This window comes from Nanorana parkeri, unplaced genomic scaffold (genome assembly GCF_000935625.1).
Source record: "Nanorana parkeri isolate BGI_ZX_2015 unplaced genomic scaffold, ASM93562v1 scaffold3082, whole genome shotgun sequence".
Lineage (NCBI taxonomy): Eukaryota > Metazoa > Chordata > Amphibia > Anura > Dicroglossidae > Nanorana > Nanorana parkeri.
Window position 1 is genome coordinate 1 of NW_017309350.1, and position 19,210 is coordinate 19,210.

Here is a 19,210-nt window from a genome sequence, read left to right on the forward strand (position 1 = left end):
TGTTAAAAACCAATAAAATACTTTGAAAAGTAAAAAAGAAGATGAAATGTACCGTATTTTTCCATCTATAAGACGCCCCCATGTATAAGACGCCCCCAACTTTACCCAAAATCAAGAAATCAATATTTTAAATGATATAATGCATCACACTTACCTCTGAGTCAACATTCCAGGAAGTAAAGGGAGATCTATAGTAACCTGCCCTTAGTTAACATGACCACTGTCAGAAGACTAAGGAGGAAAAGAGAAATGAGGTATGCAAAGAATACAAAGTCGGCAATTATCTAGAAGTATCTGTTTGTAAATTGTCATTACTGAACGTGTTTGTTGTTATTTTAAAGATATGGATAATGTTCCTCTTTAATATAATTAACTTGCTATAAAAACAATGCTTTATCTACTTTTAGACATTGAAGATGTCAGAAGACTGAAACCCAGTTATCTGGAATCCACTGTTGACTGGTTTAGACGTTACAAAGTTCCTGATGGAAAACAAGAGAACCAGTTTGCCTTTAATGCAGAATTCAAAAATAAGGTAAGGCGTGTGCCCGCCACATCACCACAAACAGATAAAAGTGTTTTTTGGAATGTGTGATGAAGTACAAATTCAAAAGCAATTCCATTAAAATAACTTTTTGTGCTAGAAGATTGAATTCTGAAACGGCTGACAAACTAATGATGAGACCTGTGTCCCATGTTTAAGTAGTACCGGTATTTGATTTATAACAGCCTTTGTGAACAGTGAATTCTGTTAGACTGCACATTGAACATAAATGTAATGTAATGATGTCTTCTCTTCATTCTCTGGAAAGTCATTGTAGTTTAAAGATGGGAATAAAGCGATGCACTTGGCTGTTTAAATTCCTTTGATGGTAACTTATAATGTATACCTTTTTCACAGGCGTTTGCAATAGATGTGATTAAATGTACCCATGCTCATTGGAAGGCACTAGTAACCAAAAAGTCAGATGGAGGAGAAATCAACTGGTGAGTACTGTGTTCCTGATGATTCAAATCAAGATGTGTGTACTTGCTCTGATCAAAGAATACCTGAAAGGGAATGGCTGCCATGAGGATCTCTTTGAAAATATTATCTGTTTTCCCAGGCATGCATTATTTTGTATCTCCTTCTCTAAATTTTAATTCAAACATCTGCCCTTTTAGGCTTTTAATGCATTATTAAAATATGCAACACCTCTGTCTGCCTCCCTATGAACAGAAAAATCAAATATGAGATTTAATTGTTTGCCTTTATTTTAAATCAATGCAAGTAAGTGAACTTGGGTGTAATGTAATAAATTGCTGCACAGGAAAAAAATGTGATGTGTGTTGCATATGTTTCAGTATTCCTGTATTCATGATATTACTTTTCTGAATGTTTTACTGTACAGCACAAGAATCACTTTTAAAGGCTAGTAATGCACAGCGATTATAATGCAAGGTACCTTTATCTATAAAGCTGATGAAACAAATATTCAATTAAAATGTTGGATAGAAATTCTGCAATGACTTGTGACTAGCTTCATTTAGAGCCTAATAAAATATGTGGTCAGTATACCATAGGATCTTGTTGGAAAATCTTCTTCTTAAAATCAAAACATAGCACAACATTGTTTTGCCGTGTAAGATCCTTTCATCAGGCCTGTGAGATACATGCAAAAATAAATTCACAACTGTTTAACCCCTTCACGACTGGAGACGTACACTGTATGTCTCCATTGTGAAGTGCCCAAATGACTGCTCACATACACTGTACGTGAGCAGCTATTCAGGGTTTTGAAATGCCTCAGTATTGAGGCATCCATTAATTAAATAGTTAAGCTTTTGGAAAAGCTCCTTTCTTTCATCAATGAAAGAAGCTGTTACAAATACCGGTGATCGGCATTTGACAGGTGAAATAGTAGAACCAGGACATGACTCATCGCTTTGCTATTTCACTTTTGACAGCTCCGTAGACATCGGGCAAGTCCCGTGTTTACAGGCTTTGTAAAGATATATTCTTCACGAAAGGATACATTTCAGCAATAAGAAACAATGTATTTCTTTTGCTGAAATATATCAAGCTTCTGATCGTCTGAGGACCATCAGAAGCCTAGTGAGATCTAATCCTGTCATGCTGTCAGGGTCAGTGTCATTAAGATTATTATTGGCTGTTCCTAAGTTTGGCGCAGCCTAATAATAACCAAATATTTAAAAAAAAAATTAAATTAGCAAGCAGTCATAGTGACTGCTTAATATAATAGACACAAAAAATTGTAAAGTGTAAAAAAAAAATTTACAAATTAAAAATATATATAAATATATTTTTATACTATAATTATTATAAAAAATTAACTCCTTACAATGAAAATCTGCAGCTGATCTGCAGATTTGTTTTTCACTCTAAGGGGTTAATCTTTGTAATTTATCTCCCTCATGACGGCACTGCTCAAAGTATGTCGCTGTCCCTATTTGTGACAGGTAGTGACACTTAATAACAGTGACATTGTAGGCCACCTAACCAAACCATTATTAGTTTTTAGAGGAAGAAAAAACATTTTGGCTTTTAGTTTTAGGCTGAAAAGTACAGAAAATTATTATTATTTTGGTTGGGGTGGGGCTGTCAGTATGTTAGCTGCAGTGCATTTTCGTTTCGCATTTTTGACACGTTCGTGCATTTCCAGACCGGACAAAATGTGACATGCAGTATTTTTTCTGTCTGGACCGGAACGGACTGCGCTCGTGAGAACTGTAGCCCATAAAACACATAGGGATACATTGGGATGCATTTTGGGTGCATGGCATGGTCCGGTCAGAATCCGGACGTCGTGTGAACAAGCCCTTAAAAACAAGTGCGGATTTCTATGCTGGCAGGATTCTGTTAATTGCAATCTATATTCTATGTATACTAGAAAGTCTGCATTGCTTGTCTTTCTCCCTGGAAACTGCTGCAGCAAGCCACATTCATTTACTGTATCGCTCTGCATTCAAACACACACAATCATGTTTTATGAATGAACTGAAAATGTCCTTGCTATAATTTGAAGCCAGGATCGCCATCTACTGTCACAACTGGAGATCAAAACTCCTTTTTGGGGGGATGCAGGTTTTATTGACAGCTGTTCATTCTTAATGTTAATTTGATTAAAATACCAGCTTTACAGCTTGCCAGATATGTTACAGAATAAATATCAAAATAATATTCTAGGAAGCTGTAATAATCAAAGAAATGCACAATTATCTGTACAGCAGGCATTTTTCATAGAAGGTATTAGAAGCAAAATCACAGGTTGGTTGGGGAATATATGAAATAACTTTTGCAAACCTTTAGGTTATTTGTAAAAGCTTAAATAAAGCCAAAGCATTTGTTTTAAAATTTGGATAAAGTGGTGAGGTCAAGTGTTTAATTTTTGTGTCCCGTTGGGGAGATTCACCCTTTTTAATTGTCTGTGATCATCAATGTCAAAGGGAGTATAAAAGTGGGGGTTAATCCAAAATTTTGAGTTGCTACTAGAATGAAATGGAGGGTAATTCTTCCAGTGGGGACACTTGTTCCCATGACAACTAAGAGGAAATTTTCCTCATAATGGAAATATATCTTCTCACTTACTGTTGAATCTACAGAACCGGAAGTGAACGTAAATCTCCCTAATGAGACACATATGGCCAAAAAACACCAGTTTTTACCCTCCTCTACTCTATCCAAATAAACAAAAAAAAATTGGGCTTTAGATATCTTTAACGTAAAACATCTACAGAAACTGGGTAAAACAAAAATAAGGATAATTTACTGAAGTGCGTGTTTGAGCTGTCACCATATGAGGCACATTTTGGATGGATGGATTTTTTTCATATCGATCCAGAAATATTGTCTGAGGCTTGCACAATAAACTGTCTAGAATCTATGCATGAGCAAAAGTGTAGTGTCGGTTGAAAAATGTAACCTGATTGTTAATGGATGAGCTAAGAATAGAAATCATGCTATATTGTTATCCCATCTGAATTAAAGTTGTAACGAGGATTCCTAGTTGTTAAACAATGTTCTTCTGTTTCCATTCTAAAGATATAACTTTGCCATTTACTGTGTTTGCAATATTTTTTTCCATCCGGTAAAGATAGAAAATATGGATACTTTTCATACTTTGTTCATTGCTACCTTTTTAACTTATTATACAGTACATGGGAAATCTAACAATTTGTAAAGTGGGTCTGAACATCATAATATCATTTCTCTAGGATTTTAGGCTAAGGGAAGTTACAACACTTTACCAAAACTGTCATTTTTCATATCTCAAGCTGTAATGGATTATTGAATATATCTAGGAGGCAATGAGACACTTTACCGGTACTAAGATGTCTATGAGCTACTGGAGAGAATCATCAATTGTCATATTAAAAGAATTATGTACAAATATATCTGACCCAGTTCTTAGGATTGTCACCTTATTTAGAGCATTCATTTTGTTGAAGCTATTAGGGCTGCAACAACTAATCGACATAATCGATTATAATCGATTATTGAAAAAGTTGTCAACTTTTATTATCTAACTTAGAGAAAATTATATTGCATCAAGTTTTCCTTCACCATAGAAATTTGTATTTGATGTCACACATTAGTAGCCTAGCATAGCAGAATGAAGATGGATAATTAATTTATGTGTTTTCTATGTACACCTGATATTCTGCATAACATTTATAAGAGGTAATTGCTTAAAGTACTTTAGTTTTTAGCTTCTGAAATTTAGGTTAGTTGTTTTTGCTGCAATAGTTTTAGTGTCAGATCCTCGTATACCAAAACAATTCGCTCCCCACCGACTGACCATAAATCCCATTCAAACAAAGCGGATATACTCACCTGCTCCTCAGTCCTGCCAGGCTGCTAACCCGGTCCCAGCGTCCCTTCACTGGGCTCTGGTATTCTAAGGACTGCTGACATCATCACATCTTATATAGGTCCTTTCACTTACACTGGACATGAGGGCACAGAGTGACATTCCATAGCTGGAGCAGAAGGAGCGAGAGGTGAGTGCCGACTACCGCAGGATCAGCTTTATTTGGACCCCCTAGACAAACGAGCACTTACCCCTTGCGGGGGTAGCCCCACTTAACGGTACTTTTAACAAAAATAACCGAATAACCTTTAATCTCAACATAATCTCTAAATTAATTCCATAACTTGATGCGAAGCCCTAACCCTGAGGTGAACATTGATATTATCACAACGATAAATACTATATTATCTTGGCAATGATACTGTCATGCAGTGAAACTAACACCTGTTTGCAATGAGCCAAAGCATCATTCCAGAAAAATACTGTGCCAGAATCTCTGCAGGAAATAAACTATTCAGATTTCTTAGGCTGTGTGATTATTTATTTTAATATGTGAGAGTCATCTTCAGGTTTGCAGATTTCATAAAACTTTTACATAAAATTGCTAGTTTGTAAAAGCTAGTCGGAGTTCAAAATAATGTCCCAAGACATCAGGGTGTAATTTAGGCAATTGAGCTTTTCAGTTGTCTATAACATGTACAAACGTTCCCATTGCTACAATGGGGATTCCCATAGTAGCAATGGTTATATTTAAAGGAGAACTATGATTTCCACTCACCTCATAGTTCTAGCCGACCTGTGACAATGAAACTGTCACAGGTCAGCTCTGTAGATCGGGAAGTGAGCGAACACATACCTGCGCTCGCTCACGTCTCGATCCTGTCACAGCAGAGAGCCGTGACAGGGGAGGGACTGGATTCCCCCCTCACCTGGCCGATCCTCCAGCACTGACTGGCGAAACGGACCGGGGAGGGTGTGGGTGCAGCTGGCTCTGCCTCTAGACAGGCAGAGCCAAATATCACTCACGCAGCTAGGTGGATCCAGACATAATGGTTGGGATCCGTTTCAGCTGCAGCGTCTCAGTATACCGTGAGTTGTAGCTCGCGGTATACTGAGCTTTGGGTGACGGGAGGACGCTAGTTTGTGTCTTACCCTTGGGAGAACTATGGGGAAAAGCCCTGACCCCATAGTTCTCCTTTTAAGCATTTGAGCTTTCCAGTTGCCTACATAACACATACAAATGTTACCATTGCTACTATGGGTATCCCCATAGTATCAATGGTAACCTTTATTTGCTAATTCCCTCCAGCCTGCTTTAGGATTGTTACATTGTATCTCTTGTTACTAAGACTTTTATATTTCCCATGATGCTCAGCTCCATCTAATAGCCATAATGCTGTATTGTCATGATTTCCCTCTATGGTCCTATGAATCACCCTATTTTTACTACCACGCATAATATTTAAAGTGACATTAAACCCTCAGATTTTTTAACATAAACCAATAGGGTATGTGTGCCTTACTGTAATCCATGGTTGTTTCCCTTCTCTTTGCTGCTCTTCCTTTTAAATCTGTATCTCTTCTCATGCTTGGGGATAACTTCCCTTTGCAGCTGAGTGCCTCTTCCTGTAGTGCTTGCTCAGGTTGTGAACCTTCACACAGACACCATGTATCCATTTCAGAGACAAGGCAGTCTGCTGCAAAACAGAAGTTCTGCCCAGCATGAGAAGAGATACAGATTTAAAAGGAAGAGCAGCAAAGAGAAGGGAAACAACCATGGATTACAGTAAGGCACACATTACAGTATTTGTTTATGTTAAAAAAATCTGAGGGATTAATGTCACTTTAAAGAACATTTGACCAGAAGAGGAAATAGCCTAAGAACATTCAGTTTTGCCTCTTTCTCAGAAAAGCTGGTCATTCACACAGAACGAATATACATGCAGTTTCGCTGGATAAATGAATGGCTTTACAAATCGTTTTATAAACAGCACAAAACAGCACATATAGAAGCATATAAGCCATCGGGTATCTGTCTGTTAAATAACTGATATTTCTTTTAGATTGTAAGCCCTCACCGGCAGGGCCCTCCTTACCATCTTGTCTTGAATTGTATTGTGATTGTAATGTCTGCCTTATATTATAAAGCGCTGCGCAAACTGTTGGCGCCCTATAAATCCTGTAATAATAATATTTCAAATTCTGTTTGGTTTGCCTTAGCACTAACACCACTGTAGATGGTAGTCCTTTTATCTGCAAACAACAAGAAGCTCAAGCCATTGTGAACGCTGTAAGTTCTGAACTCGATCAAAGCCAACTTGAATATATTCAAAATGTTTTTTTCTTTAAAGTGTAATGTAAAAAAAATTCACACAAGCATTTTGCACGCAGGTAGTATTAGGAGACGGGTGTATAAGTAATAGTTACCTCTCACCTCTTTGTGCCACTATTTGGGGCACATTTTTGGTCCACTCTTTGTGCATGTTCTGTCCTAGTCACATGTTACCCTGTGGTCTGTGTGCAGCTTGACATGCAGCTAAATCCCCCTATTATACAATAAGTCAGAATGTATGTAGAAGTCTTGGAACCTATTTCCGACATGTAACTATCCTGCGCTCACCAGTGATCCTGCCACAAAGGGGACATTAATGTATTTTCTTTTTCCACATGCCATCCTCAAATTGTTTACTGGGCTTCTAAGGCTGCACCTCTTTCCTCTCTGAGTGAGGGATTGTAGGACATAGTAAGCCTAACAGGGGTCAAACAATGCTAAACAGGTTTCTGCAGTAATATAGGGTAGTGCAGTTTGGCCACTAGGTCAAGCCCAAAATCAAATTTATAAGGGACAGAAGCAATCTATATTAAAACGATATGCTAGAGACATGACATATGTTATATAGCTTTTATAATTTGTGATAATGGCATTAGAAGTGAGAAGCAATTGGTAACCAAACCACTGTAGAAGATTGCCATAGAGTTGGTAATGCAAAAATAATCCCTATCCAATTCCTTACTCTTTATTTTATACATTTAAAGAAAAACTTTAGTATTTTTTTCTCACAGGATTTTTTTTAGGTAATTTTTTTATTTTATTCTTTGCCAAGAACCTGTCAACAAATGAGAAGGTAGACCACAGGACAGGACTAGGAGGAGCCACACAGTAATGATTTCTACCCCAGATCAAATGTAGGAGCTTAATGACAAACTTAGAGGGAGGTGTGTAAAGTCAATGACCTCTGGGCTCTTCAGCCAGCAGAGCTGAAATCAAGAGGTCACGAAGAATCCCAGGTCCTGCACTGTGCTTGTGCAAGGGCTGTAAGACCTTGTGGAAAAGCCACGGGGCACATGTCTGTGAAGGTTCTCATTCATCCAGGTCATGGTATATCTGTAAAAAATAAGTCAAGGCAACTGGACTTGCTGTATTTTTCTTGAAGACGTTTTACTGGTCACCCGTGAAACGTCTTCAAGAAAAATACATGTCAGGGTCCGGATCTGAACCCAGGGCCTCTGCTGTGTCTGGCGGTGGCTCTACCTGCTGCGCCACTCTGAAACCTTGGACAGCTCCTTGCCTGCTTACTCTGAACTCTTTGCTCCTCCCTTGAACTTCCTATTTTAGCCATGCCGCTGCACTTCCTGTTTGCCAGATTATTGTGCTCCTGCCAATATCTTGCTTCCTGCTCCCTCTGTGATACAATCTGCTCATACTGCTACCCGTGTACCGACCTTTGGCTGCTGATTCACCGACTGCTCTCATCGTCTTCTGCTTCATACCTGATACCTTTGCCTACTGACCGCGGCTTGTTCGCTGACTACGCTTCTGCCTGCTCCTATACTACTACCGTCTGCTTGTGTACTAAACCCGGCCTGTTTTACCACGAATTTGCCTGCTGTTTCAGCTACTGAACTCCAGACCTGATGCCAGATCGTGACAATACAGCATGTCCAGTTGCCTTTACTTATTTTTACAGATATACCACGGGGCACAGTTTTGCAAGTTTGCATGCATACGTGTATACATAGTGGGGGGGGGGGATTTATCAAAACTGGAGCAGACAGAATTTGGAGCAGTTGTGCATGGCAAGCAATCAGCATCCACCTTTTCATTTTCAAATCTTAACTGGACAAACTGAAGAGAAGCTGATTGGTTGCAGTGAACATCTGCTTCAGTTTTGATAAATTCCCCTCAGTGAGTGTTTGTAAAAAAAGAAAAAAGTTCTACATCTGTATAGATTGGCAATTTGTCTATATTAAACATGCTAAATCCATGCTATACTTGTCAATGAAGACTGTAAGTACTTGCATCTCCTGATGCCCATGCTGCTTAGCTCATCTCTGTTGCTGTGAGTAGGTCCCCCAAGGTCCACTATGAAACAGGCAGTTTGGGAGTGTTTATCTCCATGGTCCCACACAGCTCTCACTAGTTGTGCCTGCTGACCTCCACATCAGCTCTCATTGGTTTTTCAGTAGGAGAAACCAGTGAGAACTGTCAAAGACCGCAGAGGTCGACACTCCCGGAAGTGTCTGTTTACCAGCGGACTTTGGAGGATCATTTTTCAGCAACGGACCAGAGTTCTCTGTAGAGGGCAGAAGAATAGGTAAACGTGTATTGTATACTTTCTTCTTTTACAGGTATGGCTAGCTTTGGCTTGTTTATTATAGCGACAGGGCCACTTAAAAAAAGACTGAACACTACTGCAATGGGTTAAAGGAGCAAATAAAATGGTTAAACTATACAACAAAATATTCTTGTCTGTTTGTAAAGGCATGCACGTCAGTATCCGCAAAATGTCTTACAATAGTGTGCTGATTTAATTCTAATTGTTATGTAGTAAATTATAGAGCTCAGTCTCCGTGATGGAATAGCCTACAAGCTCATGCAGATTTCCATCCTCTGTAGACTGTCATTGCTGGAAACTGGGAGAGTAGTATAACAAAACAGTATTTATCTGTAGAGAAGTGTCTAATCTCCTCTCACCTGGGCTGTGATAGTGGATGAGTCTGCTGCACAATGTTCAAACATATTTACTAGAATTTCGAAATAAATGATACACATCTATCTATCTCTGTACAAAATGTCTGCAAGGAATATCAAATCATTTTTTCTCAGCTAGATACAGGAAGCCAATTGCACCTTGCATCTTTCCACCAATGTCCTATATTATAGTTCTTCCCCATTAGCCAAGCTGGCAGCATTGATGACAGCACAGAGTAATTGTGCTCTTCTCTTGCAAGCAATTATTTTTGCCTGTAAGCCATATCAAAACTATGAATCTGTGCACTAATGAGAGAAGCAAATGATTCAAGTCTGCATATTTCGCTGATGGAATCAGAACAACATTTTTGCTGTCCCACCTTGGCTTAAAATGGAGTACTGTTGTTTTTGGGGGTTGTATTAGGGGGCTTTTTCCTCCTGGAGGCTCATTAGAACCTAATTATTTTGTTAATTGTTGTGTTGACAGATCTCTAGTCTCAGTTCGCAAGCATTCCATTTACCATCATCCCACAAGCTTTTGGTGCTTTTCATGTACCGGAAAGAGACAGCTAGTACTAAACAGAAAATTGATGTTTAAGTGCACTTACACACAGAAATAGACAGCCGACCTATAGGAAATAACTCAACATTTTCATGCCAAGGTTTTATACATAAAGTGTTGCTGTAAATTACAATTCTCACAAATTTCATTTAACTTTTTTTAGACACCTCCATTTGGACCTGCAAGCCCTATCCCAGAAGACGGTAAGTGCACCCATTTTTCCATCTTTCTCTGATGCAGATTGGAAAATTCTTACTGATTCTATTGAATGTATGGTTACCAAAGCATATCAAAGATGGATAATGCATTCAGAAGTTTCTTTATTTTGCATGCTTTTTGTTAGGGATGCACCGTTATATCGGCCACTGAAACATATCGGCCGAAAATTGCACTTTTGGCTAAATGCCGAAAGTGCCATTTTCCTGCTGATACATTTGCGCATCCCTGCTTTCTTTCCCCCCCCCTGGGCGCTGCTCTGTGTCTACATAATTGAGGACATGGTATGTGTACTATATCCTCAATTATGAATGAATGGGAGTGTTCATCACCTCCTGTTCATTTATGATTGTGGATATAGTAATACTATGTTCTCATGGTTTGAATGGACAGGAACACTCATAGAGCATTCCTGTTCATTGATAACAGGGGCTGCAGAAAAAGAGATTGAGGACTCTGTGTTCTCAATCGGTTTTTCTATTTTAAAGGGGAAATATCAGGGGTCTGTTTAGAAGCCCCTAAAAGTAAAGTAACAAATAAGAATATTTAATAAAAAATGAATTAAAAAATAAATATAAAAACATTAAAAGGTTTGTAAAAAATAAATAAAGAAATAATATTAAAACAATTTGAAAAAAATAAAATAAAAATTTTTGGTTTCGGCCTGACAATTTTTTTTTTATTTCGGTTTAGTTTCGGTTTTCAAATTTCCATTTTGGTGCACCTCTTTTTGTACAGGTTATCTCCAGGTACTCTATTTTGGTCCACCGTCCAAAAGTTTTCTAGTATGTTAGTTGGCTTAAAGGAGAACTATGAGGCGAGTGAAAATCACTCAGCCTCATAGTTCTAGCCGACCTGTGACAATGAAACTGTCGCAGGTCGGCTCGGTAGATCGGGAAGTGAGCGAACACATAGTGTCGCTCGAGCACTTCTTGGTCTATCCCTGCAAAAAGCCATGACTGTCACTCACAGCTCCCTGCAGGGATTCCCCCCTCCCCTGTTCGATCCTCCAGTGCTGACTGGCAGAAAAGATGGGGGAGGGGCGGGCACAGCTGGCTCTGCCTCTAGATAGGCAGAGCCAGCTGTCAATCCGGCAGCTGGGTGGATCTCGACAGTAATGTCAGGATCCGTCCCGGCTGCGGCGGCTCAGTATACCGCGAGCTCTAGCTCCCGGTATACTGAGGTTGGGGTGACTGGAGGACGCTAGTTTGTGTCCTCCCGTTACCCTTAGGAGAACTATGGGGGAAAACCCTGACCCATAGTCCTCCTTTAAGACCTAGTTGTTTATAGAGTATGTATGTGCTTGTATGACTGTGGTAGGGCAATTGTATTGTAAATTCCTCTAACATAGGGACTTAATGTTTCTATGTAGACTGTAAATTGCTTCATGATTTGTTATTTTACAGAGCATATTAAATTTAAGCAGAAGTCTAGGCAACTAATTTTAAATGTAGCTCTCTCTCTGTATCCTATTGGCACTTTGCAAAAAGAATGCTTGAATTTGCCAGGCCGCCCTATGCATCTTCCTTCTCTTTGTGTTCTCTGCTAGACTTCAACTCCCAAAGGCCCCAAGCCATCAGTCAGTGGCCATGCTATTAAGAATTCCTGGAGAAAGTGTGGGCAGACATGTGGGTGGTGGTGGGGGAGCAGAGAACTCCTCTACTAGCAGTGGCAGTGCTGATCTAGCATTTAGCTTGCTACTCCTGATCATGACGTTAGCAGCACAGTGGCAACACCTAGTGGAGGTGTGTTTCTGACAGCCCAACTACGGAGCCAGTGGGGTTGTGTTTCTAAAAGCCCAACCACTAAGAAAGGGGCTGGATGTCCTTCAACTTGATAGTCGCTACCAGACTTTATGGAGCACAGTTTAAGGATACAAAAGCAATGCAGCACTGAAACTTGCAGAGCATCCCACATACAAAGACAACTTCACCAGTTTGTTTTAGTACATGAAGCTGCAAAAGTTCCACATCTAGGCTATACTGTATGTGCAAGCCTGGAATTACATTATTATACATGTGTTTCCTATTGTGAGGTTTCTAGGGGTTCTTTTAGTGCTCTGTAAACAAAACTCTACAAAAAAATGTATTGAATGTTATTCATGACAGAAAGGTTGTTTATAGTTCTCAGGTTTATAATCTTCCTACTCCGCCTATACATTTTGTATTGAATTTGCAGAAAGCTATTACCTTCAAAAGAAAGAAAAGACAGGAAATGTGGACTTAGATGCCATTGACAACAATTGATATGTCCTTTTGTCACATAGGCTGTGTGGTGTGAACAGGGCCGTAGATAATTTTTTTTCCTGGGGGGGTTCAGCTTCCTCAAATTATAAGATTTTATCTAGCAATTTAATTACCTGTTCGCGGCTCCACACACAAGCCGCACGCCACGCTCAAGCCATGTGGGGGTCTCAAGTTGGGCTCTGCGGATTATTATCATTAATAATGTTTTCTGTGTTTTTACTTTTTATCAGTTTTTTTAAAATTTTAATTTCTTTTATTTTTTTTCACTTAACCCCTGTGCGATAGCAATATAGTTAACAAGTTCCTGTGTCATAGCCTTCGGAGGGGACAGGTTCTCTTTATGAGCCTGCCCTCCAGTACAGACTGTGGACTCTGGACTTAGAATGCAGTAGACTCAGGCCAGGTGCAGGCCTACGCGATCCGGGAACGCAAGTCCTGGGATTGCACGGTCCTGCACAATGCAAGCCGCGATTGCCGTGCGGCCCCATTGATTTCAATGGGGTGACATCCGCACAGCAATCACAGAAAAAAGGTAAACAACACGCGGCTGTTTTAGCGCAATCTGCCCGGCGCGACTAGGTTGCAATTAGAAAATAATGGCACATCTACAGCACGATCGGTGCACGCCTAGGCGACTATTGACCGGGCGGAATCGTGCACGATTGACGTGCGGTGATGTGTCGTCTAGGTGTGCACAGACCCTTAGGAACAAGACATTTAGAATACAATTGTGCAGATTACTATTGGCCTTACTGTTCATGGTATCAAATGTTCTTTACTTTATTGCATGCTCAGAAATGTATTTCAATAAAGTTTCCAGCTAAGCAATAACTGATTTCAGACAATTCTAGACTTAAGGACATATTGGGACACATTAAATAAAGCATTTGCAACACTTTTCTGGCTTTAAGGCTGTATTAGAAAGTCCACTGCCAAATTCATGAAAGCCATGCAATCGTTTCTGACCCGTGTAATAAATTCAGGTAATTCTAATGTGCAACGTGTTCTTCTGGTACTATTGCTGCACCAATTCATTAAGAAATACCATCCTATCAGTAGGTAAATAAGACCCCTTTTCTTGTTGGAATACATTGTGTTGCACATGTAACTTTTGTATCACAGACAAAATGCTATCTGAAGCAATTTAGTTTCATATAAACACTACCAACGGTTACATGGATGCAAGTCGCACCATTTGTTGCATGGATGGGAGATGGATTTCTATTGAGTGTCTATGACACTCTTTATGAATTCTAGGGATTGATCTTTCTGCTGATGTTAATGTAGACAAATATTACATTTTTCTAGCCTTCCATTCTAGCATATGAAATCACTAAGAGCATAAATGGTTTGAATGTTAAACCCCTAATGACTACATTTAAGCAAATGTGTTGAGCTCTCTGCATTGAGTTATTAAAGCATCACACATATTTTTGTAATGCAAATATTCATTAACAGCTACTCTATGTATCCTTTCAAATGTAAACCTTTTTATTATAGGGATAAAGCAGTCAATTGTTAATCTCTAAAAGGATTCAGTACCATGTGTGCTTATATAAGCTTATAAGTTATTTTTCTGTCTGTATAGATGAGTAATATTGTATTATTTCTCTCCCTACCACCCTTCTTTCTTTTCTTTCCATGCTGTATGCAGTGGACAAGTGGTACTATCATCAGAAGAACTAATTAGGTGAAGACCTCCCGCTATTATTGCATGCCTTTCTGCAGGCATTTTCATGTGCAACATAGAGAAGATAATGGCAGAACAGATATGTGTATACAAACAGCGATCATTGTAACCCTTTTAGTTACTTCACGGTTCCATATTTTACAGCGTGCTATGATTGATGCTCTCTTTCAGCAACACTACGACAGAGGCATTATCTCTATTTTGCATCAGCAGTATGCACTTTCTGTTCAGATTGTGCTTATTTTGTAAAACCTAACTGTACTGGCATGCTGGAATCTGCTAAATAAATATTCCAACCTCTTTATAGATTTCCTGTACAATAGAAGCAAATAAAGCTACTTTTGTCAATACATATGCGTTTTTGTCTTGTTTAAAGACTGAACTACAATTTTAAGACATAATAATTGCTATGATCAGTACAGTATTTAAATAAATAAATACCCACATTAAAAATGTGTATTTGGTTAAAAAAGTATGCCTCTCATTGCAATAAATACCTGTTAGTTAAACATCCACCTGCAGGTCGTTATTGCAGTGCTGTGTCCCTCAATAAATTCAGAGTAAAGAATTTTATAGTGAATACAAAAAAACAATTTTCTCCATTGTTTGTTGAGGGACACGACACTGCAAGAACGGCCTGCAGGTGGCTGTATAAATCCAAAGGTCTTTATTGCAGCACTGTGATCCTCAGTGAATTTGGAGAAAATATTTGTATGGTGCGTACAGAAAATGCAATTCTCTTTATTTTGGGGGAAAAAATATTAGCTCAGGATGTGAACTGTATGCCCGACATACAGGTATATATATTTTTTATAGGTATTTCTATAGCGCCAACAATGTTATGCAGCATATTTCAAAACACGTAGAAGCCCATCGCACTCCTGACCGGTGAAAGAACCCAGAAAATTCAGATGGGTGCTAAAATGACAGCGGATGCTTCCGCAAAATGAATCCAGGTAAAGAGAAGTCACTAGCACTCCAGTGTGAATACAAGTCAATATTTATTAACTACAAAGTGTCACATAATCACAGGCGATGTTTCAGAACTGTAAGGTTCCTTCCTACTTTCTGTTTTGCCTGAGGAAGGAACCTTGCGGTTCCGAAACGTCACCTGTGATTATGTGACTTTGTAGTCAGTAAATATTGACTTGTATTCGCGCTGGAGTGCTAGTGACTTCTCTTTACCTGGTTACATAGTTGCACATTCACATCAGTCCCTTCCCTCAGGGAGCTTACAATCCAAGGTCCCTTTCTCACATGCATACGTGTACATAGAGGGCTGATTTAGACAGGAGCCAATTAACCTACCACCATGTCTTTGGAGTGTGGCAGGAAACCGGAGTACCAATTGGAAACCCATGCAAGCACAGGGAGAACATGCAAACTCCTTGCAGATAGTGATCTGGCCGGGATATGTTATACACATGCACGGTTCATGTGGAAGGACAGTTTAAACTATAACCATAATATACTGTATATGTAAGACAAACAATATGTGGGAAACAGAGACAAGACACCACATTGGGGGGACGGGACAGAGCAGCCAAAGAAGCACATGGAACAAACAGAAGAACAAGGCAAGGCAGATACCAAGCACACTGTAGGTGCACTGACTGAGTGACGGAGACTAAGCTTAGCAATAGCAAAATGTTAATGGTCAACTATCCTAAAAACAAAAATGTTTTCTAATAACTGTAAGCCATATATACATGCAGTGATAGCATTCCATATGTTAATTCCTCTTGTATGTCAAGTTTCTTCTTTCTTCAATCATGCTTTCCAAAATGATTAGCAAAAAGTGATGGGCGTCTCTCCCTGGTGGTGTACTGGATAGAATCTGGCAACAAAATCACAGGTCCCTTGTAGGGTTTCTTACAAGGTTTTCCTTTTAAAGGAGAACTATGGGGTCAGTGTTTTTCCCCATAGTTCTCCTTAGGGTAACGGGAGGACACAAACTAGCGTCCTCCCGTTACCCTAAGCTCAGTATACCGCGAGCTACAGCTCGCGGTATACTGAGACGCCGCACCTGGAGCGGATCCCGACTTAGATGACGGAATCCGCCCAGCTGCGTGAGTGACAGCTGGCTCTGCCTACCTAGAGGCAGAGCCAGCTGTACCCGCCCCCTCCGCCGTCCGTTCCGCCAGTCAGCGCTGGCAGATCGGAGCGGGGAGAGGGGAATCCAGCCCCTCCCCCTGTCACGGCAGAGAGCCGTGACAGGATCGAGAGGTGAGGGAACCCGGTATGTTTTCCCTCACCTCCCGATCTACTGAGCCGACCTGTGACAGTCTCCTTGTCACAGGTCGGCTTAGAACTATGAGGTGAGTGGAAATCACTCATGTCATAGTTCTCCTTTAATCACATGATATAAAGCTAAACTCCAGCTATAGAAATGTATATATGCTTACATTGGTTTGGCTTTGCACAATGTACGTATTTATAAATAATCCCTGGCAGCGCCACAGGGATCCTGTAAAGCACTGTAGTAGGTGATTTTCAATGATCTTCCGGGTCCAGGAACAGCTGCTGTGCTGATCGACTTCTTCTGCACTGATAAAGTACATCCCCTTCTCCAAGCAGAGAACGCCTAATATTCATTGAGAGATATACTAGGGTTCACTGAATGAATGGCTGCTGTGGCGAGCAAATGACAGTGGAAAGGAAGTCGCTCAGCACAGCAGCAGTGTTCTGTCCAACCTGCATAACTGTCACTTCTGCTGCACAGCTTTGTACATGCAAATGAAGATAACATTTTAAATGGCATGTAAAAAGAAAAAACACGCAAATTCTATAATTGCATGCAATAACTGCATGCACATAGCAGGATATACCATTTTAAATAATACACTATTATGATAGTTGTCTTTTAAACAATAGCGTTGTGGACTATCATAACGAATTCCAAAAAAAGAGGTCCATACCAAGAGACCGGACCATTGGAAGACAAAGACAGCATTCAGGACGAGGACTGCAGGCTAAACAGCACATGATAGCAAAGCTGAGATGCAGACTCGTAACAAGAAAGAGCAAGACTAGCTACATCAATGTCTGAAGCGGCGCTCTGGGGAACTGACAGACTAATATAGGCACAGTGGGGGTTAGTGGAAAGAACAAGGCAGGGAAGAACAGAGCAGAAAGACGAGAGATAGACAGACATGACCAACAAAGTGAAAAGTTTGGAATAGTTGGACTAAAAAGATAGCACAATAAGGAAATGAGACAAAATGAAACGGAGAAAGCAAGACAGGAGCAGAGCCTTACAAAGAGAATGTTCCTGAGATGTCTGATTTGTAAGCTTTAGTGCTGGCCCAGGTTTTCTGAAGCTAATAAAATACCGAGTGCACATACAGTGATACCGTATTTTCGTAGAATGCCAGTTTTTATGCTAACATTCTTCTTTACATTGCCATGAAGCAGCTACATCCATCACACATCCAACATAGTATGTGTAGTTTACATGGTTCTGTTTGAAAAAGTAAATAACTATTAGGACAGTTGATCTTAGGGCAATCAACCCCTTAGCTGCCTTTTTTTGTTCTCTTTATTAGGGGCCTTTTCTGCCTTTCGTTTTATTTTGCGATTGATTTGACTTTTAGCTGCTGTCCTGTTTGCAACAACAAAAAGTTTGCTACAAGGTTTCCCTTTTAACTCAAGGCAACTGGACTTGCTGTATTTTTCTAGAAGATGTTTCACTGGTCATCCAACCAGCTTTCTCAGTGACCTTTTTCCTTCAGATGTAGATATATTGCTGAATCCTGGCTCTTCTATGCTGTGCCATACGCTGGTGTAGCTGCTGTTTTGTTTCACCGACATACAATCCTGAGCACTCCTCACTGCACTGAACTGCATACACAATGTTGTTCATCTTGCGTTTTGGCGTTGGGTCTTTTGGTTCAACCAGTTGTTGCCTCAGTGTATTGCTGGGTTTATGTTTTTTAAAAACCCGGTTTCTGAGTTTCTCAGACACCCCAGCTACATATGGGATGACCAAATTCTTCCATTTGTCATGCTTTTCACCCTCACTGGTACTCTTGGCAGTTTTTTCTCTCCATGTTTCTATTTTGACAAAAGCCCAGTCTGGATGCCCGCAAGTTTTAAGGGCCCCCCTTAGGTGTTTGAATTCCTTCGTTTTGGCCTCTGTTCTGGTGGGAATTTTCAAAAGTGTTTTTTTCCAGGTGGTATGTTGGGGTTTATTTTGGTCTTTATTTTATGGTTGCCTTTATTATAGGTTCAACTGCTTTTTGGAGGTTTTTGCTGCAAGGCTTCCATTTAAAAGAAAGTAGGCTTTTGTTTCAGGGTTGACATTTTGTTTTATTTAAAAGAAATGAAAACTCCCCAAATACCACCCCTGAAACAAAAGTCCACTATTTTATAGAAAAAAAGCAGTTCAATCTAACATTAAGGCACTACCAATAGAAAATAAAGACCAACTCAAACCTCAAAGTACCACCTAAAAAAGTGAAGTGAAACCTTGCAGTAAAAAAGAAAAAGTTTGACCCCAAATCAACTACAAAATAAAATGAAAGACATAAAAGGCCCTAATAATGAGAACCAAAATAGGAGCAAAGAGCTAGCAATCAGAATTAAAGTACAATTCCCAACTAACACTTATCTCTCCCTATGACGTCTGTCAACTTTACCTATCTTTACCCTACAGCAGCTTCCATTACACTTACACTGTGCCCCCCCCCCCCTTTTTTTTTTTTTAAGGCGCTC

At 39.7% G+C, this 19,210-nt stretch overlaps 1 long non-coding RNA gene across 1 annotated transcript; it reads left to right on the top strand.

Annotated features, from left to right (window-relative positions):
• The first annotated feature begins 394 nt into the window (after positions 1 to 394).
• On the top strand, positions 395 to 14,847 carry LOC108802747. Its single transcript, XR_001942235.1, has 5 exons — positions 395 to 535; positions 902 to 987; positions 7,032 to 7,101; positions 10,509 to 10,548; positions 14,462 to 14,847. It is a non-coding gene; the product is annotated as an uncharacterized LOC108802747 (long non-coding RNA).
• The last annotated feature ends 4,363 nt before the right edge of the window (positions 14,848 to 19,210 follow it).